We start from the raw sequence: 27,874 nt of genomic DNA, 5'->3' as shown, positions 1-27,874 counted from the left end.
TTTTACAAGCTCAGGTTACATAGTTACATCCCATACATCGTATAATTGATACATGGTTAATCTTTACAAATTAATCTTTAATTAGCCTTCAAATCTTTACATGGTTAATCTTTCATTACATGGTTATCGGATGGGGTGCCTGCTACTGCTGCTGGTGTGGGGGTGAGTTGGCCTCTGTACCTCGTCCTCCTGTGGGTTCCCTGCTGTAGGGGAGGGTTCATCCTCCTGTGGCAGATGGTGCGGCCCGGGGCCTTGTGATGGTCCTGAAAAAGGATTTACGACGTGAGGGAACTGTTCCAGTGTCCGGGACCCGAGGATGTTGTTCCGGGTGTCTCTCCTGTGGTGTTGCTCCCTGTGGCGTCTTCCGTGGTGCTGCCCGCTGTGGTGCCCCTGCCCCCTGTGGTGCTGCCCCTGCCCCCTGTGGTGGTGCCGCCCCCTGTGGTGGTGCCGCCCCCTGTGGTGGTGCCGCCCCCTGTGGTGGTGCCCCTACCCCCTGTAGTGCCCCCCCTGCCCCCTGTGGTGCCCCCCCTGCCCCCTGGGGTGTCGCTCCTGCCCCCTGTGGTGCCGCCCCTTTCCAGGGGTGCGGTTGCGCCGTCGGGGGGGGTCGTGTCTGGCGTCCAGTCTGGTAGTGATAGTGACCAGTCTGGTAGTGATAGTGACCAGTCTGGTAGTGATAGTGACCAGTCTGGTAGTGATAGTGACCAGTCTGGTAGTGATAGTGACCAGTCTGGTAGTGATAGTGACGAGTCTGGTAGTGATAGTGACCAGTCTGGTAGTGATAGTGACCAGTCCAGTGTACCAGAGATGGTTGAAGATGACCTACGTATTTCAACGTGTTGCGCCGCTCTCTCTGAGACCGACTGTTATTTGGGTTCCTAGTGCGCATGTCTTCGTGTCCAGTGTTCCGGATGTTATGGAGCGCCCTCGTGAACCTGCTCATCGTCTTGAGGCTTATTTGAGAGGCGAATTGTCTCTGGTTTCCGGCTGAAGACTTTCCGGATAAGTATGTGTGTAGGTGTGACTTTCAGCGCCGTGGAGAGGGGGGGGACCTGCTGCATGGGTAACAGCTTCTCCCCCGTATCAACCTATCCTGGCTTTGTGCCCTGGTGAGGCCACTCCAGACCGACAACCAGAGCGTAACTCCATAGTCTCCTGTGACTGATGGCGTGGAGAGGGGGGGACCTGCTGCATGGGTAACAGCTTCTCCCCCGTATCAACCAACCCAGGCTTTGTGCCCTGGTGAGGCCACTCCAGACCGACAACCAGAGCGTAACTCCATAGTCTCCTGAGACTGATGGCGTGGAGAGGGGGGGGGGACCTGCTGCATGGGTAACAGCTTCTCCCCCGTATCAACCAACCCAGGCTTTGTGCCCTGGAGAGGCCACTCCAGACCGACAACCACCCTCCAAACACACACCGAAACTACGACGTTGGTACAACGTTCGAACAAGTTTTAACACTTCCTAACCAATAACAACCAATATAGCAAGTTGTAACTACGTTCTAATACGTCATAAACACGTTAAGCCAAGATGTAACAACTTTATTACAAGTTGTAACAAGCGGAAAATGGAGATAGTTTCGGTTTGTGTTTCCAGGGCAGAGCGCAGCTCCATAGTCTCCTGAGACTGATGGATGCCTACTAGGTGTGGCGTTTTTATTTTCGCCTTCCGTTCTTGTGCTTGCTGCGGATCCGTCGGCACTGTGGTTATGTGCATTAGTGTTTTCAGGCATTTTCCTACTTTTCTGTGATTTTTCATGTAATTTTCTGTATCTTTTGTGTACTTTTTTGGGATTCATGTATCTTGCTTTGGGTGTTGGTGGGTCTGTGTTGGACTGACCTGTTTTGTGTTTTTTTATTTTTCCTGTTTTATACCTATGTTGTCAGTGCCTTTGTGTTTGGCTGTCTGGTTGTAGATTCTTCAGGCATATGGGTTCTGTACCCTTGTTTTGGGGTTCTAGAACCCCTGGAAACACAAACCGAAACTGACCAGACCACACACTAGAAATTGAAGGGACGACGACGTTTCGACTTGACAATCGACTTGAGAATGGTCCAGGACGGACCGAAACGTCGTCGTCCCTTCAATTTCTAGTGTGTGGTCTGGTCAACATACTTCAGCCACGTTATTGTGACTCATCGCCTGCAAACCGAAACTGTCTCTATTTTCCGATTGTTACAACTTGTAATAAAGTTGTTAGATCTTGGCTTAACGTGTTTATGACGTATTAGAACGTTGTTACAACTTGCTATATTGGTTGTTATAACTGGTTAGGAGGTGTTATTGTTCGAACGTTGTAGCAATGTCGTAGTTCGGTGTGTGTTTGTTGTGCTCGTATGTTTTATGTATTTTCTTTTGAGTTTATGTACTATGTACTCTTACAGGATATGTAATACGTGTTTGTGTCTTGTTGTGTGCCTTTCAGGCCTGTGATTTTGTACCTTTGTCTTGGTTTGTTTGTGTTTTGTGCCTTTCAGGCCTGTGATTTTGTACCATTGTCTTGGTTTGTTTGTGTTTTGTGCCTTTCAGGCCTGTGATTTTGTACCATTGTCTTCGTTTGTTTGTTTTTTGTGCCTTTCAGGCCAGTGATTTTGTACCATTGTCTTGGTTTGTTTGTGTTTTGTGCCTTTCAGGCCTGTGATTTTGTACCATTGTCTTGGTTTGTTTGTGTTTTGTGCCTTTCAGGCCTGTGATTTTGTACCATTGTCTTCGTTTGTTTGTTTTTTTGTGCCTTTCAGGCCTGTGATTTTGTACCATTGTCTTCGTTTGTTTGTGTCTTGTATGTTATGTTTCTGTTGCACGTATTTGCACGTTCTGCATGTAAATATAAATAAAATATCTAAATTATATCTGAATATATCTAAACAAGGGGGAGGGGTCCCCCCCTTAATCAGGAGAGCGTCTTCATCTATATAAGGGGGGGGGGGGCAGGGGTCTATTAGCACATTTTGAAGCACTTTGGGTTATTTTTTTAAATTGTATAGAATTGATAAAAACGGGGGCTAAAGGGCCCCGTTTTTTTCATTAATAGCAATGAAAAACTAATATAATTAATTAATTAATTAATTATAACTCTTAATAGTATTAATTATAACTCTTAATAGTATTAATTATAACTCTTAATAGTATTAATTATAACTCTTAATAGTATTAATTATAACTCTTAATAGTATTAATTATAACACTTAATAGTACACTAATTGTCTGTACACTAGAGGTTCAGTATTTTGGTGCACAAGGTATGTTACTTAATAGGTTATCTTGAGATGATTTCGGGGCTTTAGTGTCCCCGCGGCCCTGTCCTCGACCAGGTCTCCACCCCCAGGAAGCAGCCCGTGACAGCTGACTAACACCCAGGTACCTATTTTACTGGTAGGTAACAGGGGCATAGGGTGAAAGAAACTCTGCCCATTGTTTCTCGCCGGCGCCTGGGATCGAACCCAGGACCACAGGATCACAAGTCCAGGGTGCTGTCCGCTCGGCCGACCGGCTCCAATAGGATAATATTGGGTGAATAGGATAATCATAGGCGGGTCGGGGTTCGAGCCCCATGTCCCTCACATTTGCATGAAATGGCAAAATGCACTAATTTCTAATCTTGCGAAATAAAATAAATTCCATCACTAGGGAGCCGGTCGGCCGAGCGGACAGCACGCTGGACTTGTGATCCTGTGGTCCTGGGTTCGATCCCAGGCGCCGGCGAGAAACAATGGGCAGAGTTTCTTTCACCCTATGCCCCTGTTACCTAGCAGTAAAATAGGTACCTGGGTGTTAGTCAGCTGTCACGGGCTGCTTCCTGGGGGTGGAGGCCTGGTCGAGGACCGGGCCGCGGGGACACTAAAGCCCCGAAATCATCTCAAGATAACTAAGATTCATCTAGCATATTAAATGTAGAGTCCGTTCTTACAGTAAATTGATTACCGTGAGAAACTACTTTTCCCTTCAAATCACCTCAATAGTTATCTTTTTTTTTTTTTTTTTTTTGAGATATATACAAGAGTTGTTACATTCTTGTAGAGCCACTAGTACGCGTAGCGTTTCGGGCAAGTCCTTAATCCTATGGTCCCTGGAATACGATCCCCTGCCGCGAAGAATCGTTTTTTCATCCAAGTACACATTTTACTGTTGCGTTAAACAGAGGCTACAGTTAAGGAATTGCGCCCAGTAAATCCTCCCCGGCCAGGATACGAACCCATGACATAGCGCTCGCGGAACGCCAGGCGAGTGTCTTACCACTGCACCACGGAGACTGCTATCTAGATGTTTGTGATAATATGAAAGGATATTAATAGTTCCAGTAAGTCAACATGCTTACTGTTAAATGAACCTTCGTCGTAAACAGATTATTCGCAAGTTATAACGACGTTATATATTATATATAACTGCAGGCCTAATAAAAAAGGTGGCGGTACAGCAATATATTACAAAGATACCTTCACTTGCAATAGTGTCATTAGTGATAGAGACGACTATTGTGAATATACCTTTGCCAAGTTCTCCAGTAAATCCCTTAAATCCTCCCTGACTATCGGTGCCATCTATAGATTTCCTAATACCAACATAGCTTTATTCTCTGACAATGTAAGGAATCTTATCATAAATAACAATCTTAACAAAAATCACATCATTCTGGGAGGTGATTTCAATATTGACCTGGGTCTTCAAAACAACCCTCAAGTTGACTATTTCCGTAACAGCATGCACTCCTGTATGCTAATCCCCACAATCACCAAGCCCACCCGAGTCACTCAAACATCTGCCACTACTCTGGATCACCTATGGACTAATATAACAGCTCCCCTTACATCTGGGGTAATTTATGACAGAACAACTGACCACTATCCTACCTTCCTCATAGCAAACATTGACACATCACCACCAGAAACCAAAAAACTTTCATTCAGGCTACATAGTGAATCAGCTTTAGGCAATCTCTCTAATGCACTCCACAATATTAACTGGGAATCTGAATTTAATAATTCACAGGATATAAACTCATCAACTAACCTCTTTCTCTCCAAAACTCTAAGCCTCTACAGCACTCACTGTCCCCTCCTTACCAAACAAGTAACTGATAAAAGAAAAAATAACCCGTGGCTCACAAGTGGCATAATTAAATCAATCAACAAAAAACATGAATACGAAAAGAAATTTAGGAGCGGCCTAATTTCAATGGAAGTAGTTAAAAGGTACTCGTCAGTGCTTACCAGTATCATAAGAAAAGCAAAACTTTCATATTATGAGACTAGATTCAAAGAAGCAAAAGGCAACATGAAAAGCACATGGAATACCATCTCTAACATCCTGGGAACTAAACAACACTCCCACAACCAGATAACACTCTCTAAGGATGGCCTTACACTGTCATCTGACTTAGAAATGGCGAATGAATTTAATAGCTTCTTTTCATCGGTTGGTGCTAACCTTGCAAGTAAAATCCCACAGACTCAGACACATATCAACACATCTCTCAGGCAGCTATCCAAACTCTCTTCTCCTCTCACCAGTCAGCCCGTCAGATGTTGTGTCCATCATACACTCACTAAAAACCAAAGCTGGGAACATCAGTGAAATCCCATCCATTGTATACAAGAGCGCCTCCCATGCCCTTGCACCACCTATAGCTCTGCTGTTCCCTGATATCCTTAAAAACGCATGAGTAACGCCAGTTCATAAAGGAGGTAACCCGGCAGACATAAACAACTACAGACCAATATCGAACCTACCCATACTATCAAAAATATTTGAAAAAATTATCCACAAACAGCTCTACTCCTATCTCGTAAAATACGACATTCTTAGCCCCTGTCAGTTTGGCTTCCGCTCTCAAAAGAGTACCAACGATGCAATTATTAGTCTCCTTGATATAATTTACTCAGCCCTTGACAAAAATGAGTTTCCAATTGGACTCTTCATTGACCTGAGAAAGGCCTTTGATACGGTTAATCACGATTACCTCTTATGTAAACTCCATCATTATGGAATCCGAGGCCATGCACTGGACTATATCCAATCCTATCTTAGTGATAGACACCAATGTGTAGCCATCAATAATATTATCTCTCCCATTCTACCAATAACCGTTGGAGTGCCACAGGGCAGCATCTTGGGACCCCTACTATTTCTTATATACATTAATGATCTGCCTAATGTCTCTAACATTCTGAAACCTATTTTGTTTGCTGATGATACTACCCTCATTTACTCCCACCCCAACCCACATACACTAAATGATGTTGTTAATATTGAACTAAAAAAAGTCCACTTATGGATGTCAACCAACAAACTAACACTTAACATAGAAAAGACCTACTACATCCTATTTGGAAGCAAATCTACAAATACAATTCAGCTTCAGATTGACAACGTAAACATTAGCAATAAAAATGATGGAAAGTTTCTTGGCATATTCCTAGACAAGAGACTCAACTTCAGTACCCACATACAACACATAACTAAGAAAGTCTCTAAAACAGTTGGTATACTCTCCAAAATCAGATATTATGTTCCTAACTCTGCTCTCATCTCTCTATATTATGCACTAATCTATCCCTATCTCAACTATGGTATCTGTGCATGGGGTTCAACCACTACAAACCACCTCAAGTCCATCATCACCCAGCAAAAATCTGCTATCAGAATAATATCAAATTCTGCTTTCAGACAACACACAGCCCCCTTGTTTAACTCCCTAAACATGCTAAACATAATCTCTCTCCACAAATTCTCTTGTGTCAACTACATTCACAAAACCCTGTTCTTAAATGCAAATCCTTGTCTGAAACTCTTCCTGGACAGATGTAATAGGACCCATTATCACCACATCAGAAATAAATATATCTTCGATATCCCCAGAGTTAAACTTAATCTGTGTAAACACTCTATGCAAATAAAGGGACCCAGTTTATGGAACTCACTCCCTATACCTAATTTCATCTTCATAGTTTTTCACTTTTTGCCTTAAAATTGCACTGTATCAATTGCTACCCAGTCTCCCAATCTTTATGTACCCAATCTGAACATCTTTACCATTGTGATCATTGCTGTCTTATATGTGCTGTCAATCTGCTGTATGGTGTCTATTAACTTTGTTTAAATTACTAATCAAGCTGTCAATGTAATCAATCAGAGCTTTAATATAACAATATGCTTTAATATACCTACTTATCTCTCTCATCTCATTTTTCTCTTGTAATGTATCTTTATCATTTATCAATTCTGATTGAAATTACCTACCTAAAATTATCTGCTAGATTAAGGACCTGCCCGAAACGCTGTGCATACTAGTGGCTTTACAAGAATGTAAATACTGTACTATCCAATGTAATAATAATAATAATAATTTTTATTTAGGTAAGGTACATACATAAAGAGATTTTACAAAGTTTGTTGGCTTTATAGATAGAGCTAGTACATACAATGCCTAAAGCCACTATTACGCAAAGCGTTTCGGGCAGACACATGTATTCTCACAAACCCAATGTACCTTCTTGTATATATATAAATAAAATAAATAAATAAATAAATAAATAAACAGACAAATCTGGTGTCCGAAATAGTCAAAATATTAGTGTGCGATATGATCAATGTAAAGGGGGATATTGGGTGTGCCTCGTATCCCCTACAACAACAACAACAAGTTCGAGAGCGATGAGGCCGCCACCTACTAGCTTCAGGATGTCGTCGAATCTAAATCAACAATATACTACCGCCGCTACTTTCTCGGAAACGTAAGTACCTGCCGCTTTACTTCTCTCACCCTGCCTAGCCTGGCCTGGCCTGACCTGGCCTGACCTGGCCTAGCCAGACCTGACCAGACCTGACCTGGCCTAGCCAGACCTGGCCTAGCCAGACCTGACCAGACCTGACCTGGCCTAGCCTTACCTAGCCTAGTCTGACCTGGCCTAGTCTGACCTGACCTGGCTTAGTCTGACCTCACCAGACCTGACCTGGCCTAGCCAGACCTGACCAGACCTGACCTGGCCTAGCCTTACCTAGCCTAGTCTGACCTGGCCTAGTCTGACCTGACCTGGCCTAGTCTGACCTGACCAGACCTGACCTGGCCTAGCCAGACCTGACCAGACCTGACCTGGCCTAGCCTTACCTAGCCTAGTCTGACCTGGCCTAGTCTGACCTGACCAGACCTGACCTGGCCTAGCCAGACCTGACCAGACCTGACCTGGCCTAGCCTTACCTAGCCTAGTCTGACCTGGCCTAGTCTGACCTCACCAGACCTGACCTGGCCTAGCCAGACCTGACCAGACCTGACCTGGCCAGACCAGACCTGGCCTAGCCTTACCTAGCCTAGTCTGACCTGGCCTAGTCTGACCTGACCTGGCCTAGCCTTACCTAGCCTAGTCTGACCTGGCCTAGTCTGACCTGACCTGGCCTAGTCTGACCTGACCTGGCCTAGTCTGACCTGACCTGGCCTAGCCTTACCTAGCCTAGCCTTACCTAGCCTAGTCTGACCTGGCCTATTCTGACCTGACCTGGCCTAGCCTTACCCAACACTAATCACCACACGTGACAGCCCAAACGAATCGCAAATAAGTACACGTAACAAGTCATATGCCCGGACACTCTTTCACCTTGGGGACTGAGTGGTAACTATTGTATAGAAGAGCCGGCTCCCTGAGAGTGGTAAGAGGGCGTGATAAGAGGCTAACGTGTGGTCTTGAAGGAAGTCGATAAAGCAGACAATTTTCAAAAGGAAGGGCAGCATAACGAGCAGACAGGAATGGACAGACAGTCGGTTATCCCATAATGTGTAATACGCCCCGCACAGCATGGGTGGAGTGGGGGGGGGGGTTGTAGCAGGGCACAGTATGGTGATGGTGCGGGTGAAGTACACACCCACTGAATTCCTGCCATCAATAATTGTTTTCATAACCATTAGAACAATGGCATCCCTCCAGCCACCATCCTTCCACTGACCCCCTCCTCTGGTCCTCCACCTCAGACAATAACCCCCCACACCCCCTCTCCCTTCCAGACATCAGCATGTCAAAATCAGTACCATAATGTGTTTAAACTATTTAAACTAAGTCATTGTGTATCTCAAGGTATCTTAATTCATTTGAAAGTGTACATGTGCATTCATTCATATACTCGCCTAATTGTGCTTGCTGGGGTTGAGCTCTGGACCTAGATTCAGGAAGCTCTGTGTATTTCTTCGTAAGTGGGTTTGCTACGAAGGTTCCTAAGTGCGCCCTAAGAAGATGCTTAGGTGCGATTCAATAAGGTATACTTAGGAAGAAAATTGTTGGTTCACCTGCGTGCCGATAGAGGTCACTACTGTGTTTCGTTTGGCCAATCAGAGAGCAGCAACATTCTTCATATTAAAGATTTAGCGCTGGCTTATAGGAGCTCTACTGCCTCTTATTTACGTCGAATTTTCTTATAAAATTAGTATATTTCGAAGTAAAACAATGTTTTTTCAACTTCTACAGCCAGCATCGACATTGTAGTAAACAAATATGTTACATTTGTTGTTTACCTACGTAATTCTAAGAGATACTGTGTAGCTGTCCTTGTTGCTCGGAAGATGCGCTGACAATTATTGTATATATTTACTAAATTTACCCAAGGGCCACTAACTATCTAGTGACCTCGAAGAGGACAGAAAGCCTGCCGCTTGTTAAAGGGCCCGCCAATTGTCTTAATGATATTTTTTAGCTGGAATTTGGCATTTACGGCTTCAGCGGGTAGGCGGTTCCATGGGTTTATAGCTCTCTTGGTGGAAAAAAAACATCTGTTTTCAGTCCTACTTGAGAGAACATACTCTCCAACACTATATCTGTGATTGTCCTGTTATCAGTGACTTCATACCAAATGGTATGAGGTATGTAATTACTTCATACACTCAGGAATATTGGAAGATATTCTTGTGCTGCACCCAGATTTTGCCAGTGGAGGCTAATAGATCATCATTAAGTATTTTGTTCTCTCCTGACTACATGTATGACTGGCCATCCTGTGAGGTGAGGATGTTGGGTGAGCTTGTAGCTGGTTTTTGATCTACACTGTGTGGTCCTTCATACAGAATAGGGAAGCAGCACATTGCTGTGTATACCTAAACATGTTTAAAAATACATTGTTTGAGAGGAGTTTTGTAGAAACTGGTAAGAGTAATTATAATATAATGTTTCCATGATTCAGTGCTTACCTCTTGTGAAAATTGCTTAGAGTTGTTTAGTCAGAGTTGATTTGTTTTTTGTATTGAGGCTGGTATTTTCTAAATTGATTCCATGTACAGTATGTCTAACCATCCTGTGAGATGGGAGTATTAGATAAACTTATAGCTAGTTTTTTATCTACACTGTGTAATATTCCATATAGAATAGGGTAGCAGCACATTGCTGTGTATACCTAATTGTCTTCTTAATAAAAAAAATCAGTAATAAAGATTTTAAATTATAGTTTGTATTATTACAAATACAGTACTGTATTATCCTTATTAAATCATGTTGACCATGGATCATTAAGATCTCATGTTGATATGTAATACAAGTCATATTTCTTTTGAACTGCTAATCCATGCTAATCATTCATTAAATTGTGCATTATGTCTCAATTTTTCACTTCCTTGGATATACTGTACAGTACAAAAAGATAGGATAAAAATAAACCAGTAATATTTCTTTCATTATATTTTTCATTTAAATAACTGCATCAATATTTTTACAGCTGACAGGATTTGTTTTCCCATACAGGTGCATTATTTGTTAAAAAAAATTTGGTTTATTGTTACACACAATGGTGCTACATAGCCTTCCCAGCTTGGTGCCTTCTTTTAATACTTACTGATTAAAAAATAAATAATAAATACATTTTATTCAGGAAAAGTACATACAGTTGATTTACAAACATAATGTTGGATTTATAGACAGAGCTAGTACATACAATACCTAAAGCCACTAATACTCATAGCATTTCGGGCAAGGTGTGGGGGAAAAAACACAGACTAAAACTTAATAGTAATCGGGATTAGGTATAAATTGTGTTGAAAGAAGGAATAAAAAATACAAAAAGGGGGGTTAACATAGCATAAATCAGCAATTGCACATGTTGGTGAACAGCGTTGTTTAAAAAATAGCAAGACATGGGTTGACATTTAGGAGGTAAGTTAGGTTACATGGAGTTAATTAGGCAGTACTTGGTTTAACTCTTAAACTGGTTGAGAGAGGTACAGCCTTTGACATGATTCGGGAGGTCATTCCACATTCTGGGTCCCTTGATTTGTAGAGCACTTCTAGTTTGGTTACACACAGCCAAATTGAGTAACAGGAAGAGGTCTTGGACACAAATTTGTTCCATGCTAAATGTAGAGGAATCAGCCGAGTATTCCTCAAATAAAATAAGTTGCCTCAGCTTATAAGGTAAATAAAATAAGCATTTCTCAAATAAGTAGCTGCCTCACCTCACTGCCTTACTGCTACATAGCCTTCCCGGCATGGTACCTTCTTTTGATAATTACTTGTTTATGAGGTCTTGGGGTCTTGGGGTCTTGGGGTCTTGGGGTCTTGAGGTCTTGGACCCCTACTTCCCTCTCTCTTTTTTAATAATCTATATAGTCATAATTATAGCTTTAAGTATTCAATGAATAAAGTTTTTGACATTTTTACCCTTTTCCTTACCTAACATCATTTGTGCAGCATATTTTTATTTTATGTCTCACCCAGATTTAATTTCAAAATAAAACCAAACTAAATAAATTAGAAATGGGTATGTATAGCTAAGGTACACCCTTACTACTAGGTGAACAGGGCCATTTGGTGATAGTAAATGATCCCATCAGGCAGGGCTCATCACCTTCTCTCATATTTCATGTTCACCAGTGTTTATTTACTTAATAACTACTGGTATAATATCTTGCTATTATAAAACTAATTCTACTATCATCAAACACATATTTACTTCAAGTTTCAAGCAGAGAATGCATATATAACTAACACGAAGGATTCCTCTTCACTAGATTCACCAGCTATAATATTTTGGTCATGTTCCAATATCATAAATCGATCCCAGTGTTATGTAGTAGAGAAAAAATGACTTATATCTAGTTTACGTAAAGCTACGAGTGGTCGAAACCACACTTAAATCCCGGAATGAACTTACGAAGGTTTTTCCACTTAGGGTAGTTAATTGAATACGGACGTAGCCGCCACGAAGGCGCTAAGACGGAAAACGCTCTTAGCTAAGAGGAAAAACCTTCGTAAGTACCTTCCTGAATCCGGCCCCTGGCTCTTTAGTTCCACCTCTCAACCGTCAATCAACAGGTGTACAGGTTTCTGAGCCTATTGGGCTCTATCATATCTACACTTGAACCTGTGTATGGAGTCAGCCTCCACCACATCACTTACTAATGCATTCCATTAGATATAATCATATATGATTACACATAATCATAATCATTCCATACACATAATCATATAAGTGTACGTCAACGTATACATACATGCGTATATATACCTCATATTAAAATACTGATAAACGAATGAACATGAACAAATTAATTTATAATTGTAGCACTATATATAATTTTAATAGACTAATTACGTGTTTATACATTTGAATGGTCCAGACAGGTGGCCAGCCTTGGACATATACACTTCTGGTAGGCACAATGACCTCATGTTAGACCCTTGATAGATTATGTGAGAGAGAGAGAGAGCTGGGGCAGGGAGGTGCGTGCCCCAGGGAGATAATCCATGCCCATGCCCCACCTCGAGGTCAGTTCTCGAGTCACACCAAGAATAACAATCGAGCAAGTTGTCCTGACCAGGATGTGGCATATTAGGGAGGGTTGAGGAATAGGAAGCCTGTCTGATAGGGCTCTTGGCAAGCAGCTCTCCCTCAGTCTACCTATCTATATGGAAGAAATGTATCTAGGCCCTCCTCCCCCCTGCCTATTCTCTCTCCCCCACCTTTCTTCCTTCATTTCCTCCCTCCTTCCCTCCCCCTCACTGGTGAGAGAGTAGGAGTGTGAGAGTGGTTAGAGAACTCGTAGTTCTCACGCTTGTGAAATTGTCTGCGACCCTGGAGGAGTAGAGCGGAGGGGGGGGTGAAAGTAGGTGACGATGGAGGAGTAGAGGGGAGCATTATATGCAGTGAACGTAGGTGTCTTTGGAAGAGTACATCATAGAGGAGGGTGAAAGGAAGGTGACGATGGAGGAGAAGGGAGGGGGTGTGAAGGTAGGTGATGATGGAGGAGTAGAGGGGAGGAGGGGGGCAAAGGTAGGTGTCTATGGAAGAGTACATCATAGAGGGGGGTGAAGGTAGGTGGCGATGGAGTAGAGCAAAAGGGGTGGGGGTTGAAAGTAATCCTGAGTTTAATTTTTTAGTTATATATAGTGACACCTCGGCTTACAAATGAATATTTATGAACTTTTCGGGTTACGAGCCTAATTTCTTCGAAAAATTTGAATCGGGTTACAAACTTTGCCTCGGGAAAGGAGTTTGTTGATATACGTATGGACTGACCTAGCGCGTGGTGGCATGGTGATTGCACCTCAGTTTACCAGTGTCTCCTGCCTAGTAACTATCGCGCCTGAATTCTTTATAAAGCATTACATTTGTTTTGGGATTTTTGGCTATTTGAACATAAAATTTGTTATAATATATCTTGCCATGAGTCCCAAGAAAGCCAGTGGTAAGGTTCAAGCCAAGAAAACACATGTGAGAATGACCATAGAGGAAAAACAAGAGAGCATTCATAAACGTCAAAATGGTGCACAGGTTGTTGAACTAGCTAGGCAGTACAACAAATCTATGTCAACAATATGCAATATACTTGCTAAGAAAAAGGACATTATGAGCATTAAAGTGGCAAAAGGCATATCAACAATCCCGAAACAAAGAACACAAACACTTGAGGATGTTGAAAAGTTTTTATTAATTTGGATACACAACAAAGAGTTAGCAGGTGATAGCATTTCAGAGGCCATCATTTGTGAGAAACCAAGGCATTTGCATGAAGACCTTTTAAAGAAAACCCCTGGAACGAGGGGGGGGGGGAGGAAAGATGAATCAAGTTTGAAAATGTGAAAAGTTTGTGTGACAATAGAGCCTCGTAGAAAACTTTTGCTGTGGTCATTACCTGGTGGAATGCACCCAGGATGGAGTATCAGGGCTATACATCGTTTAAATCATAAAAGTAATAAACATTTCCCATCAACCTTACAAACCATATTAACCTATTTTCATGTATTTCCCCCATGTGCATTTTAACAAAGTTGCTAAATTGCCTTTATCATTCTGTAAAATTTCAATTACAGTATACTGTATATAATTTTGTTAGTATAAATGGACTGAATATTCTGAAATTGCTATTAATTTTACAATTTCAGATTCAAAGGTGGTCTGGACACCCAATTTGGTCAGACAGGTGAAGAGAGCATTTAGGATAGTTCGAAGAGATGAAGATGGTCACAATTGTGTTCAAAGAGGCAAACGCCCCCCTTTGCTCCTGACATTATGTTCAACCATTGACCTCTGCACACCTAACACAAGGTAGGTTGAAAACTCCTCCTTTATGTCATTGGTACATTAGCCAGAAACTCAGGGCTCATGTAGGAATATCCCTAAAAAAAAAAAAAGTGGCCCCAACAATGCATCCTCCAAGTCTGGAGGATGAGCAGGAGCATTGTTGAGAAGCAGGACCTTGAGTGTCAAACTTTTCTCTTGCAGATATTTTTTGATGGCAGGGTAAACCACTCTACATCACAGTTTTTCTGCACGTTATATATTTTCTGGGGGAACCCCGTCGGCTCCCCGGAGCTATCCCAGGCTGATATGCTAATGTCAGACTTTGGCATCAGTCATGTGTATGGAGTTCTTAGGCCTACCGGGGACCACGGCCAGAACCGGGCCCCCTCAGAGAGGCAAGGGGAGCAATGGCCTATAGAAGCCCCCGTGTAGTTGGAAGCATTCTATGTCTGCCATCGACCGGAACAGGCACCCAGAAAGGTAAGCGCCCCAAAACAAACCCCTATTCTGGTTAAAATTGCTACCTAAAACCGAACTAGTGGATAGAACTCCCCAACCGAAAACAAGCAAACTAGTGTGACGTCACACACTGCCGCGCCGCTGTCTGCGCAGCTTCCCCCTCCCCGGGAGGGGGAAGGGGGAGCCCCAGACCCCCCGCGCCGGCTACCCACACCTCAGTTCTTGAGGCTGATGCTATAGGCGATGGTCGTGTGCTCTGGCTCCGGTGTCGCTACTGCACTGTGCTTTGCGTGTGGTGTTAGTTTTGTGGGTGCGAGAGCCAGGAGTTATCTTCAGTACTCGGGCTGCATGCGCCTAGGGCTGCCTTCCCTAGGTGCCCTGTAAGTACTGCCCTTGGGGCTTGGGGCCACCTTCCACAGGCTCCTCGGGGTCTGCCTCTGCTGGTCCGTTTTACCTTTCGGTTTTTCGGCCGCCTGTTGGGCTCTTGGGTGTTCTGTTCTCCCTTGTTACCGGCGGGTAAGAGGCAGTTTGCACTGGTAGGGGCACAGGGTGCTGCTCAGCTTGTATTTCCCGACATCGCGGCCGGCTCTGTTCCTTGGGGTTCGCTGTCCTCTTGCGGGGTTTTGTTTTTCTTTTTGTTTTTGCCTGGTGGGGGGTTCTGTCATTTTATTCAGTTTGTTTTTGCCCTTCCACTGTTCTCCTCGGTGGCGCCCCCTGCTAGGTCCCCGTGAGTGTACACGTCCCTTGGGTTCAGCTTTAGAAGTTTGCTTGCTAGTTTTGGGCGCCGGTTTGCAGCACCCTGCCTGGGACTACCTGAGCGCGAGTCCTCTTAAAGTAAACGCTCAGGACCCTGGGAATCCCCTAGGGGGTGCGTGGGTCCGATGGATGTGACCCCGGAGTCCCCACTCGCTGTGTGCGAGTTTGAGGGTTGCTCGGTCCCCTTGTCTCAGGGTGACCCTCATTGTTTTTGCCTCTGCCACGCTGCCTGTTGGGTCGGTGATACTTTCGACCCTGAGTCCTGTGAGTGTTGCTGCTTGCTTGTGACTCAATTTACCCAATCCTCTGATGATTCTATTCGGGTACAGGCGGCACGTGCGTTGCAGTCTAGGTTTCGTCTGTTGCAACGCGCTCGGTTGGTTGCTTCCCCGGATGCCCCGGGGCTGTCCCGCTTTGCTTTTCGAGACCCGGACTTGGGGGTGGGGGTCGCTTCGATCCTGGTTCAGTCCGCACCTCCTCGTCCTTCCCCTTCTGTTCGTTCTGGTCCCCCGCCCCTGCTTCCGGCCCCGAAGCGTCTGAGGGTTTCGGGGTCGGAGCAGGGGTTACTTGATCTCGAGACTCGGGCAGCTTCGGGGGTTGCCCCTTCCGGGGGGGCGGCAGAGGCATTCGAGTCTTGTCTCCCGGCCGAAGCTTCAGGGTCTGACCAGTGGGCCCCCCCTTCCTCCAGCTTTTCCGGCTGCTCCGTCCTTGTCTTGTGGGGTCTTGGCTTGGGGAGAGGACTCGGCCTCGGGTCCTGTGGTGACGGACCTCGAGGCTGGGGAGGGGCTGATTTGGGGGCCTTGGGCCCCGCTGGACCCCGCCTGGGTTTTTCTTCCCACTGAGCGGGGCTTATTGTTACAAGGAGTGGGGTTTTCTTTCCCCCCCTCTGCGTACGAGTTGGATTTGGTGTCGGCCCCTCCCCGGGTTCGGTTCCGTGTTCCCCCGGGTACGTCGGTTCCGTCCTTCCGGAGGTTTTCGGCTTATCGCATCCAACCTGGTGTGGTGCAAGCAGCCTTTGCAGCTTACCTCCTGCGTGACCCGGATTATGCCTCGAAAATGGATCCGTCCACGTTCAGGTTTGGGACTTCGTTCCCTTTCTGGCTCCGTTACGAGGTTCCGGAGTCGTCCTGGCTAGCAGACTGCCCCTTGTTTGGTCTGGATTCCTGGCATTCCTTCTGTCGTTCCCGCACGCTGGAGTGGCGGGAAGCTTCCACGGTGCTTCAGGTTTTCCTGGGGGGTGAACTTGAGTACCTGAATGAGTGCTTGTTTGCCCCTGCCCTTCCCCGCGATGTGGGCGTTGTTCAGCTCCATGTGCAGGTTCCCTCCCTTTCGGCGGCGCTCGTGGCGGAGGACTTGCGCGCTCGGGGCCTTTTGTGTTCGGCCTTGCGGTTCTTTTCCCTCCTGGAGCTGTCTTCGGATTGGCTCGTGGAGGATGTGGGGATGCTTGGGTCCGTCCCGGGGTCCGGCACCTTGTCCTCGGCTGCGCGTTCGTCGGCTGCCTTGTTGAAGCTGTTCACGCCGATTTTGCGGGATGCGGTTTCCCTGTTCTATGCTTCCCGTCTCGCGTGTCGGCAGGCGGTGCTGGGTTCCTCCGTGGAATCTGCTTGGGCTCTGGCTCTTAGGCGTTCTTCTCCTTTTTTTCCTCTCCTGTTTGGGGAGTCGGCCGTGGCGCAGTTTATTCAGGCTGCGTCGGCGGCTTGTCGTCCGATGTCGGACTTGTTGGTTTTCCGGGGGTCCCGGGGTGGGTCTTCCCGGAAAGGTCGTGCCAGGGCTCGGGGTTCCTCTCGTCGTGGTAGGCCTCTGGTGTCAGGTTTGGGGTTGGCTCCTCCTGCGGACCCTCCCTCGTCTGGTCGGCGCGGTGTTCGCGCTGTGCGGGGTTCTGGGTCTCGTAAGGGTCGCCGGCCCTTTCGCGGTTTGCCCCCTTGACGGGGCGATGGGGGGGCGGCTTGCGCTGTTCGCCCGCGCCTGGTCCCATGATTCGTGGGCCTTTCGGGTCGTGTCTCGCGGCCTGCGGTGGCGTTGGGTGGCCCCTCCCCCCTTTGGGGGGTCGGGGCTGGCAGGGCAGGCTTCTTCCCCTGCGCTCTGTCGAGTCGTCTTGGAGTGGGTACGCTTGGGCGTCGTCGAAACGACGTTGTCCCTCAGATGGGTTTCCCGTCTGTTTCCGGTTCCGAAACGGGACTGCGCGGACCTGCGGTTCATTCTGGACTTGTCCCGTCTGAACCCCTGGGTTCATTGCCCCTCCTTTCGGATGACTACGCTGTCTCAGGTTCGGCTCCTCCTGGAGCCGGGAGCTTGGATGGTGTCCCTGGACCTCCGGGACGCTTATTGGCATGTCCCGATTCATCCGCGGTTCAGGGACTGGCTCGGTTTTGTAGTGGGGCGTCTGAGTTACCGCTTTCGTTGTCTCCCGTTCGGGTTGAACCTGGCACTTCGCGTGTTCACATGCCTTACACGGGTTGTGGTGGCTCGTTTGCGTCTCCTAGGTGTTCGGGTATTGGCCTACCTCGACGACTGGCTGGTTTGGGCTCCCAGCCAGTCAGCTTGCTTGCTAGCCAGGGATTTGGTTCTTTCCCAGCTCGCCGGGTTCGGGTTCTTGGTGAACTGGAGAAAGTCCCATCTGGTTTCCTCTCAGGTTAGGACTTGGCTGGGTCTCGTGTGGGACTCTCGAACCGTCTCCTTGTCTCTCCCTCCGGAGTCTCTCCTGCGGCTGCGGTCCCGCCTTCGTCTGTTTCTGGAGGGCCCTCGGGTCACCCGGCGGTTGCTCGAGGGGCTGTGCGGCAGCCTGAACTTCGCGATGGTGGTGTACCCGCCGGGTCGGGTTTGGCTTCGACGGCTGTTCTGGTTCCTTCGGGGTTCCCCCTTCCGCCTCTGTTGCGATCGCAGAGTTCGACCCCCGGGGGACTTGCGTCGGTTGCTGCGTCACCGGCTTCCTCTTCGGGTTTTTCGGGGTTCAGTGCCTTGGCGCCTACACGAGCCCTCGCTCGATGTGTACACGGATGCGTCGTCTCTCGGCTGGGGTTTTGTGACCAGTGCTCACCAGGCCGGCCAGGGGCGTTGGGATCCGTCCTTCCGTCGAGCTCACAGTACGGTGCGGGAGTTCGCGGCAGTGTGGTTTGCTCTGGGGAGGATTCGGGTGGCCCGCGGATTGACGATTCGGCTCCATTCGGACTGCTCTCCGGTGGTTCATTGCCTGAACCGCGGGGGTTCGATGCGGTCCTTGTCTCTTTGGGGTTGGTCGCTTCGGGTGACTCGTCTGCTGAGTTCTCGGGGTTTGGCTCTCCTGGCGGTTCACGTACGGGGCGTGTCCAACGTCTTGGCCGACGCCCTGTCTCGCTTCGTTTCCCTCTCCACGGAGTGGACGGTCGACGACGAGTCCTTCCGTTGGCTTTGCCAGACGTTCGGGCGCCCCGAAGTGGACCTCTTCGCGTCGGCGTGGTCGCGGCGTCTTCCCGTTTATGCGGCGCCCTTCCCCGATTGCGAGGCCGTCGGGGTCGATACCTTTCGGCTCGACTGGTCGAGGTGGGGGTTCCTGTACCTCTTTCCCCCGGTTCGGCTGTTGCTCCAGGTCCTGACTCGCTTAGAGACTTACCGGGGGAGAGTTGTCCTTCTGGCCCCTTGGTGGCCGGCCCAGCCTTGGTTTCAGGCGCTGGTTGCTCGGTGTCAGAACCCGAGGGTTTTCCCGCGGCTCCGCCTCTTTCAGCAGATCGGGCCGGTACGTCACGTAGCTGGTTCGATCTTCTCCTCGAGTCTTCGCGTATGGTTTTTTTTATTCGAGTCTATAATCATCTCTATGGTGATCAGGTGGCCTCCTTGTTGGTGTCCCACCTGAGGGCTTCTTCTCGGCGGCAGTATGAAGTTTCCTGGCGGTCCTTCCGTTTCTTTTTGCGTCTTCGTCGTGTTAGCTCCTTGTCTGTTCGGGTGGTCTTGTCCTTCCTCTCGTGGTTGTTTCAGGACCGTCATCTTATGCCTAACACTGTCGCTTCGTATCGTGCGGCGCTGGCGGAGCCGCTTCAGCTTGCTTTCGGTATCGATGTTACGTCTGCGCCGTTTCGCAAGCTGTCTCGTGCATTGTTTCACCTCCGGCCTGCTCATGCGTCGCCTGAGCCGTCCTGGTCTTTGGACAGAGTGCTCGCTTTCCTTTCATCTCCTCGTTTCGTTGTGGCCCCTTCGGTCCAGGATTGTTTTTCCAAGGCACTTTTCTTGTTGGCTTTGGCCTCTGGGGGTCGGGTAGGGGAGCTTCATGCTCTCCTCCGGCGCAGGGGTTTCTGCTCTTTTGGTCGTGGTGATAGTTTTGTTCGTTTGCAGCCGTCTCCTTCTTTTCTGGCGAAGAATGAGACTGCTGCGTTCCGGAGGGGTCCATGGGTGGTTGATGCTTGGTTGGTCAGGCCGGGGGTGCATCATGTTTTGTGTCCGGTTGCGGCGCTTCGCCGTTATTTGCGCGCCACAGCTTCTGTGTCCGGGGACGCGCTGTGGGTTGATCCGGTTTCCCTTCTTCCCTGTTCGCGGGTTCGGGTCTCTCAGGTCGTCCGCAGGGTTATTAGGTCCAGCCAGCCTGCGGTCTATCCCCGTGCCCATGACGTTCGTAAGTTCGCGGTTCTTGCTGCCGTCTTTGGGAATATGTCTTGGTCTGATATTCGGGCGCGGGGATTTTGGCGGTCGAACAGGGTCCTGGCTGCTCGTTACCTTGTGAATGTCCCTGGGCCTCGTCGGGCCTGTGTTGCTTTGGGTCGGCGGTTGCAGCCAGTTGTCTCGGCTTCGAGTTGAGGGGTGAGCGACGACCGCCTCCCGGGTAAGTCCCTCTTTTTCTGTCTGTGGGTAGTTAGCTCCGGGGAGCCGACGGGGCTCCCCCCAGAAAACCAGTGTTGAATGTAATGAAACACCATTTTCTGGGTGAGTCCCGGAGGCTTCCCGGCATCCCTCCCTCCCTCCGGTCGGCGGTTTTTCGCGTTTTTGACATCCAGCCTCAAGAACTGAGGTGTGGGTAGCCGGCGCGGGGGGTCTGGGGCTCCCCCTTCCCCCTCCCGGGGAGGGGGGAGCTGCGCAGACAGCGGCGCGGCAGTGTGTGACGTCACACTAGTTTGCTTGTTTTCGGTTGGGGAGTTCTATCCACTAGTTCGGTTTTAGGTAGCAATTTTAACCAGAATAGGGGTTTGTTTTGGGGCGCTTACCTTTCTGGGTGCCTGTTCCGGTCGATGGCAGACATAGAATGCTTCCAACTACACGGGGGCTTCTATAGGCCATTGCTCCCCTTGCCTCTCTGAGGGGGCCCGGTTCTGGCCGTGGTCCCCGGTAGGCCTAAGAACTCCATACACATGACTGATGCCAAAGTCTGACATTAGCATATCAGCCTAGGATAGCTCCGGGGAGCCTCCGGGACTCACCCAGAAAATGGCGTTTCATTACATTCAACGCTGGTTTTTTAAAACTCTTGGATTTTCGGAATGATACACGAGCAAGGGTTTAATTTTCAAATCGCCACACAGCACAAGAGTTAGCCTATCCTGACACAAGTTAGCCCAAGTTAGCTTGTGTCCGGGCAGTGACGTCTCCTCTTGGGTAATGTATGTCCACTTCGGCAATTTTTTCCAGAATAGCCATGTCTCCTCACAATTAAACACTTGTTGTGAAATGTATCCATCAATACAGCACAGTGTATCTACAAAATTGTAATTTTTTACTTATATGTAGTGTCACCTCGGCTTACGAATGAATATTTATGAACTTTTCGGGTTACGAGCCTAATTTCTTCAAAAAATTTGAATCGGGTTACAAACTTTGCCTCGGGAAATGAGTTTGTTGATGTGCGTATGGGCTGACCTAGCGCGTGGTGGCATGGTGATTGCACCTCAGTTTACCAGTGTCTCCTGCCTAGTAAGTATCGCGCCTGAATTCTTTATAAAGCATTACATTTGTTTTGGGATTTTTGGCTATTTGAACATAAAATTTGTTATTATATATCTTGCCATGAGTCCCAAGAAAGCCAGTGGTAAGGTTCAAGCCAAGAAAACACATGTGAGAATGACCATAGAGGAAAAACAAGAGAGCATTCATAAACATCAAAATGGTGCACAGGTTGTTGAACTAGCTAGGCAGTACAACAAATCTATGTCAACAATATGCAATATACTTGCTAAGAAAAAGGACATTATGAGCGTTAAAGTGGCAAAAGGCATATCAACAATCCCGAAACAAAGAACACAAACACTTGAGGATGTTGAAAAGTTTTTATTAATTTGGATACACAACAAAGAGTTAGCAGGTCATAGCATTTCAGAGGCCATCATTTGTGAGAAACCAAGGCATTTGCATGAAGACCTTTTAAAGAAAACCCCTGGAACGAGGGGGAAAAAGATGAATCAAGTTTGAAAATGTGAAAAGTTTGTGTGACAATAGAGCCTCGTGGAAAACTTTTGCTGTGGTCATTACCTGGTGGAATGCACCCAGGATGGAGTATTAGGGCTATACATCTTTTAAATCATAAAAGTAATAAACATTTCCCATCAACCTTACAAACAATATTAACCTATTTTCATGTATTTCCCCCATGTGCATTTTAACAAAGTTGCTAAATTGCCTTTATCATTCTGTAAAATTTCAATTACAGTACTGTATGTATAATTTTGTTAGTATAAATGGACTGAATATTCTGAAATTGCTATTAATTTTACAATTTCAGATTCAAAGGTGGTCTGGACACCCAATTTGGTCAGACAGGTGAAGAGAGCATTTAGGATAGTTCGAAGAGATGAAGATGGTCACAATTGTGTTCAAAGAGGCAAACGCCCCCCTTTGCTCCTGACATTATGTTCAACCATTGACCTCTGCACACCTAACACAAGGTAGGTTGAAAACTCCTCCTTTATGTCATTGGTACATTAGCCAGAAACTCAGGGCTCATGTAGGAATATCCCTAAAAAAAAAAAAAGTGGCCCCAACAATGCATCCTCCAAGTCTGGAGGATGAGCAGGAGCATTGTTGAGAAGCAGGACCTTGAGTGTCAAACTTTTCTCTTGCAGATATTTTTTGATGGCAGGGTAAACCACTCTACATCACAGTTTTTCTGCACGTTATATATTTTCTGGGGGAACCCCGTCGGCTCCCCGGAGCTATCCCAGGCTGATATGCTAATGTCAGACTTTGGCATCAGTCATGTGTATGGAGTTCTTAGGCCTACCGGGGACCACGGCCAGAACCGGGCCCCCTCAGAGAGGCAAGGGGAGCAATGGCCTATAGAAGCCCCCGTGTAGTTGGAAGCATTCTATGTCTGCCATCGACCGGAACAGGCACCCAGAAAGGTAAGCGCCCCAAAACAAACCCCTATTCTGGTTAAAATTGCTACCTAAAACCAAACTAGTGGATAGAACTCCCCAACCGAAAACAAGCAAACTAGTGTGACGTCACACACTGCCGCGCCGCTGTCTGCGCAGCTTCCCCCTCCCCGGGAGGGGGAAGGGGGAGCCCCAGACCCCCCGCGCCGGCTACCCACACCTCAGTTCTTGAGGCTGATGCTATAGGCGATGGTCGTGTGCTCTGGCTCCGGTGTCGCTACTGCACTGTGCTTTGCGTGTGGTGTTAGTTTTGTGGGTGCGAGAGCCAGGAGTTATCTTCAGTACTCGGGCTGCATGCGCCTAGGGCTGCCTTCCCTAGGTGCCCTGTAAGTACTGCCCTTGGGGCCACCTTCCACAGGCTCCTCGGGGTCTGCCTCTGCTGGTCCGTTTTACCTTTCGGTTTTTCGGCTGCCTGTTGGGCTCTTGGGTGTTCTGTTCTCCCTTGTTACCGGCGGGTAAGAGGCAGTTTGCACTGGTAGGGGCACAGGGTGCTGCTCAGCTTGTATTTCCCGACATCGCGGCCGGCTCTGTTCCTTGGGGTTCGCTGTCCTCTTGCGGGGTTTTGTTTTTCTTTTTGTTTTTGCCTGGTGGGGGGTTCTGTCATTTTATTCAGTTTGTTTTTGCCCTTCCACTGTTCTCCTCGGTGGCGCCCCCTGCTAGGTCCCCGTGAGTGTACACGTCCCTGGGGTTCAGCTTTAGAAGTTTGCTTGGTAGTTTTGGGCGCCGGTTTGCAGCACCCTGCCTGGGACTACCTGAGCGCGAGTCCTCTTAAAGTAAACGCTCAGGACCCTGGGAATCCCCTAGGGGGCGCGTGGGTCCGATGGATGTGACCCCGGAGTCCCCACTCGCTGTGTGCGAGTTTGAGGGTTGCTCGGTCCCCTTGTCTCAGGGTGACCCTCATTGTTTTTGCCTCTGCCACGCTGCCTGTTGGGTCGGTGATACTTTCGACCCTGAGTCCTGTGAGTGTTGCTGCTTGCTTGTGACTCAATTTACCCAATCCTCTGATGATTCTATTCGGGTACAGGCGGCACGTGCGTTGCAGTCTAGGTTTCGTCTGTTGCAACGCGCTCGGTTGGTTGCTTCCCCGGATGCCCCGGGGCTGTCCCGCTTTGCTTTTCGAGACCCGGACTTGGGGGTGGGGGTCGCTTCGATCCTGGTTCAGTCCGCACCTCCTCGTCCTTCCCCTTCTGTTCGTTCTGGTCCCCCGCCCCTGCTTCCGGCCCCGAAGCGTCTGAGGGTTTCGGGGTCGGAGCAGGGGTTACTTGATCTCGAGACTCGGGCAGCTTCGGGGGTTGCCCCTTCCGGGGGGGCGGCAGAGGCATTCGAGTCTTGTCTCCCGGCCGAAGCTTCAGGGTCTGACCAGTGGGCCCCCCTTCCTCCAGCTTTTCCGGCTGCTCCGTCCTTGCCTTGTGGGGTCGGGGCTTGGGGAGAGGACTCGGCCTCGGGTCCTGTGGTGACGGACCTCGAGGCTGGGGAGGGGCTGATTTGGGGGCCTTGGGCCCCGCTGGACCCCGCCTGGGTTTTTCTTCCCACTGAGCGGGGCTTATTGTTACAAGGAGTGGGGTTTTCTTTCCCCCCCTCTGCGTACGAGTTGGATTTGGTGTCGGCCCCTCCCCGGGTTCGGTTCCGTGTTCCCCCGGGTACGTCGGTTCCGTCCTTCCGGAGGTTTTCAGCTTATCGCATCCAACCTGGTGTGGTGCGAGCAGCCTTTGCAGCTTACCTCCTGCGTGACCCGGATTATGCCTCGAAAATGGATCCATCCACGTTCAGGTTTGGGACTTCGTTCCCTTTCTGGCTCCGTTACGAGGTTCCGGAGTCGTCCTGGCTAGCAGACTGCCCCTTGTTTGGTCTGGATTCCTGGCATTCCTTCTGTCGTTCCCGCACGCTGGAGTGGCGGGAAGCTTCCACGGTGCTTCAGGTTTTCCTGGGGGGTGAACTTGAGTACCTGAATGAGTGCTTGTTTGCCCCTGCCCTTCCCCGCGATGTGGGCGTTGTTCAGCTCCAGGTTCCCTCCCTTTCGGCGGCGCTCGTGGCGGAGGACTTGCGCGCTCGGGGCCTTTTGTGTTCGGCCTTGCGGTTCTTTTCCCTCCTGGAGCTGTCTTCGGATTGGCTCGTGGAGGATGTGGGGACGCTTGGGTCCGTCCCGGGGTCCGGCACCTTGTCCTCGGCTGCGCGTTCGTCGGCTGCCTTGTTGAAGCTGTTCACGCCGATTTTGCGGGATGCGGTTTCCCTGTTCTATGCTTCCCGTCTCGCGTGTCGGCAGGCGGTGCTGGGTTCCTCCGTGGAATCTGCTTGGGCTCTGGCTCTTAGGCGTTCTTCTCCTTTTTTTCCTCTCCTGTTTGGGGAGTCGGCCGTGGCGCAGTTTATTCAGGCTGCATCGGCGGCTTGTCGTCCGATGTCGGACTTGTTGGTTTTCCGGGGGTCCCGGGGTGGGTCTTCCCGGAAAGGTCGTGCCAGGGCTCGGGGTTCCTCTCGTCGTGGTAGGCCTCTGGTGTCAGGTTTGGGGTTGGCTCCTCCTGCGGACCCTCCCTCGTCTGGTCGGCGCGGTGTTCGCGCTGTGCAGGGTTCTGGGTCTCGTAAGGGTCGCCGGCCCTTTCGCGGTTTGCCCCCTTGACGGGGCGATGGGGGGGGCGGCTTGCGCTGTTCGCCCGCGCCTGGTCCCATGATTCGTGGGCCTTTCGGGTCGTGTCTCGCGGCCTGCGGTGGCGTTGGGTGGCCCCTCCCCCCTTTGGGGGGTCGGGGCTGGCAGGGCAGGCTTCTTCCCCTGCGCTCTGTCGAGTCGTCTTGGAGTGGGTACGCTTGGGCGTCGTCGAAACGACGTTGTCCCTCAGATGGGTTTCCCGTCTGTTTCCGGTTCCGAAACGGGACTGCGCGGACCTGCGGTTCATTCTGGACTTGTCCCGTCTGAACCCCTGGGTTCATTGCCCCTCCTTTCGGATGACTACGCTGTCTCAGGTTCGGCTCCTCCTGGAGCCGGGAGCTTGGATGGTGTCCCTGGACCTCCGGGACGCTTATTGGCATGTCCCGATTCATCCGCGGTTCAGGGACTGGCTCGGTTTTGTAGTGGGGCGTCTGAGTTACCGCTTTCGTTGTCTCCCGTTCGGGTTGAACCTGGCACCTCGCGTGTTCACATGCCTTACACGGGTTGTGGTGGCTCGTTTGCGTCTCCTAGGTGTTCGGGTGTTGGCCTACCTCGACGACTGGCTGGTTTGGGCTCCCAGCCAGTCAGCTTGCTTGCTAGCCAGGGATTTGGTTCTTTCCCAGCTCGCCGGGTTCGGGTTCTTGGTGAACTGGAGAAAGTCCCATCTGGTTTCCTCTCAGGTTCGGACTTGGCTGGGTCTCGTGTGGGACTCTCGAACCGCCTCCTTGTCTCTCCCTCCGGAGTCTCTCCTGCGGCTGCGGTCCCGCCTTCGTCTGTTTCTGGAGGGCCCTCGGGTCACCCGGCGGTTGCTCGAGGGGCTGTGCGGGAGCCTGAACTTCGCGATGGTGGTGTACCCGCCGGGTCGGGTTTGGCTTCGACGGCTGTTCTGGTTCCTTCGGGGTTCCCCCTTCCGCCTCTCTCGCGATCGCAGAGTTCGACCGTTGGGGGACTTGCGTCGGTTGCTGCGTCACCGGCTTCCTCTTCGGGTTTTTCGGGGTTCAGTGCCTTGGCGCCTACCCGAGCCCTCGCTCCATGTGTACACGGATGCGTCGTCTCTCGGCTGGGGTTTTGTGACCAGTGCTCACCAGGCCGGCCAGGGGCGTTGGGATCCGTCCTTCCGTCGAGCTCACAGTACGGTGCGGGAGTTCGCGGCAGTGTGGTTTGCTCTGGGGAGGATTCGGGTGGCCCGCGGATTGACGATTCGGCTCCATTCGGACTGCTCTCCGGTGGTTCATTGCCTGAACCGCGGGGGTTCGATGCGGTCCTTGTCTCTTTGGGGTTGGTCGCTTCGGGTGACTCGTCTGCTGAGTTCTCGGGGTTTGGCTCTCCTGGCGGTTCACGTACGGGGCGTGTCCAACGTCTTGGCCGACGCCCTGTCTCGCTTCGTTCCCCTCTCCACGAAGTGGACGGTCGACGACGAGTCCTTCCGTTGGCTTTGCCAGACGTTCGGGCGCCCCGAAGTGGACCTCTTCGCTTCCGCGTGGTCGCGGCGTCTTCCCGTTTATGCGGCGCCCTTCCCCGATTGCGAGGCCGTCGGGGTCGATACCTTTCGGCTCGACTGGTCGAGGTGGGGGTTCCTGTACCTCTTTCCCCCGGTTCGGCTGTTGCTCCAGGTCCTGACTCGCTTAGAGACTTACCGGGGGAGAGTTGTCCTTCTGGCCCCTTGGTGGCCGGCCCAGCCTTGGTTTCAGGCGCTGGTTGCTCGGTGTCCGAACCCGAGGGTTTTCCCGCGGCTCCGCCTCTTTCAGCAGATCGGGCCGGTACGTCACGTAGCTGGTTCGATCTTCTCCTCGAGTCTTCGCGTATGGTTTTTTTTATTCGAGTCTATAATCATCTCTATGGTGATCAGGTGGCCTCCTTGTTGGTGTCCCACCTGAGGGCTTCTTCTCGGCGGCAGTATGAAGTTTCCTGGCGGTCCTTCCGTTTCTTTTTGCGTCTTCGTCGTGTTAGCTCCTTGTCTGTTCGGGTGGTCTTGTCCTTCCTCTCGTGGTTGTTTCAGGACCGTCATCTTATGCCTAACACTGTCGCTTCGTATCGTGCGGCGCTGGCGGAGCCGCTTCAGCTTGCTTTCGGTATCGATGTTACGTCTGCGCCGTTTCGCAAGCTGTCTCGTGCATTGTTTCACCTCCGGCCTGCTCATGCGTCGCCTGAGCCGTCCTGGTCTTTGGACAGAGTGCTCGCTTTCCTTACATCTCCTCGTT

At 49.4% G+C, this 27,874-nt stretch overlaps 1 long non-coding RNA gene across 2 annotated transcripts in view; it reads left to right on the top strand.

Annotated features, from left to right (window-relative positions):
* Nucleotides 1-7,574: 7,574 nt before the first annotated feature.
* LOC138356533 (uncharacterized) overlaps nucleotides 7,575-27,874 on the top strand; it is a 37,896-nt gene continuing 17,596 nt past the window's right edge. For both annotated transcript variants that reach the window (XR_011224502.1, XR_011224501.1), the window contains exons 1-3: nucleotides 7,575-7,732; nucleotides 14,351-14,513; nucleotides 22,381-22,543. This is a non-coding gene — a long non-coding RNA (uncharacterized lncRNA). The remainder of the gene's footprint in view (nucleotides 7,733-14,350; nucleotides 14,514-22,380; nucleotides 22,544-27,874) is intronic.

The sequence above is a fragment of the Procambarus clarkii genome, chromosome 73 (genome assembly GCF_040958095.1).
Source record: "Procambarus clarkii isolate CNS0578487 chromosome 73, FALCON_Pclarkii_2.0, whole genome shotgun sequence".
NCBI classification, from domain to species: Eukaryota; Metazoa; Arthropoda; class Malacostraca; order Decapoda; family Cambaridae; genus Procambarus; species Procambarus clarkii.
The sequence above is the reverse complement of the archived record's forward strand: the minus strand, read 5'-3'. Positions and strand labels throughout refer to the sequence as shown.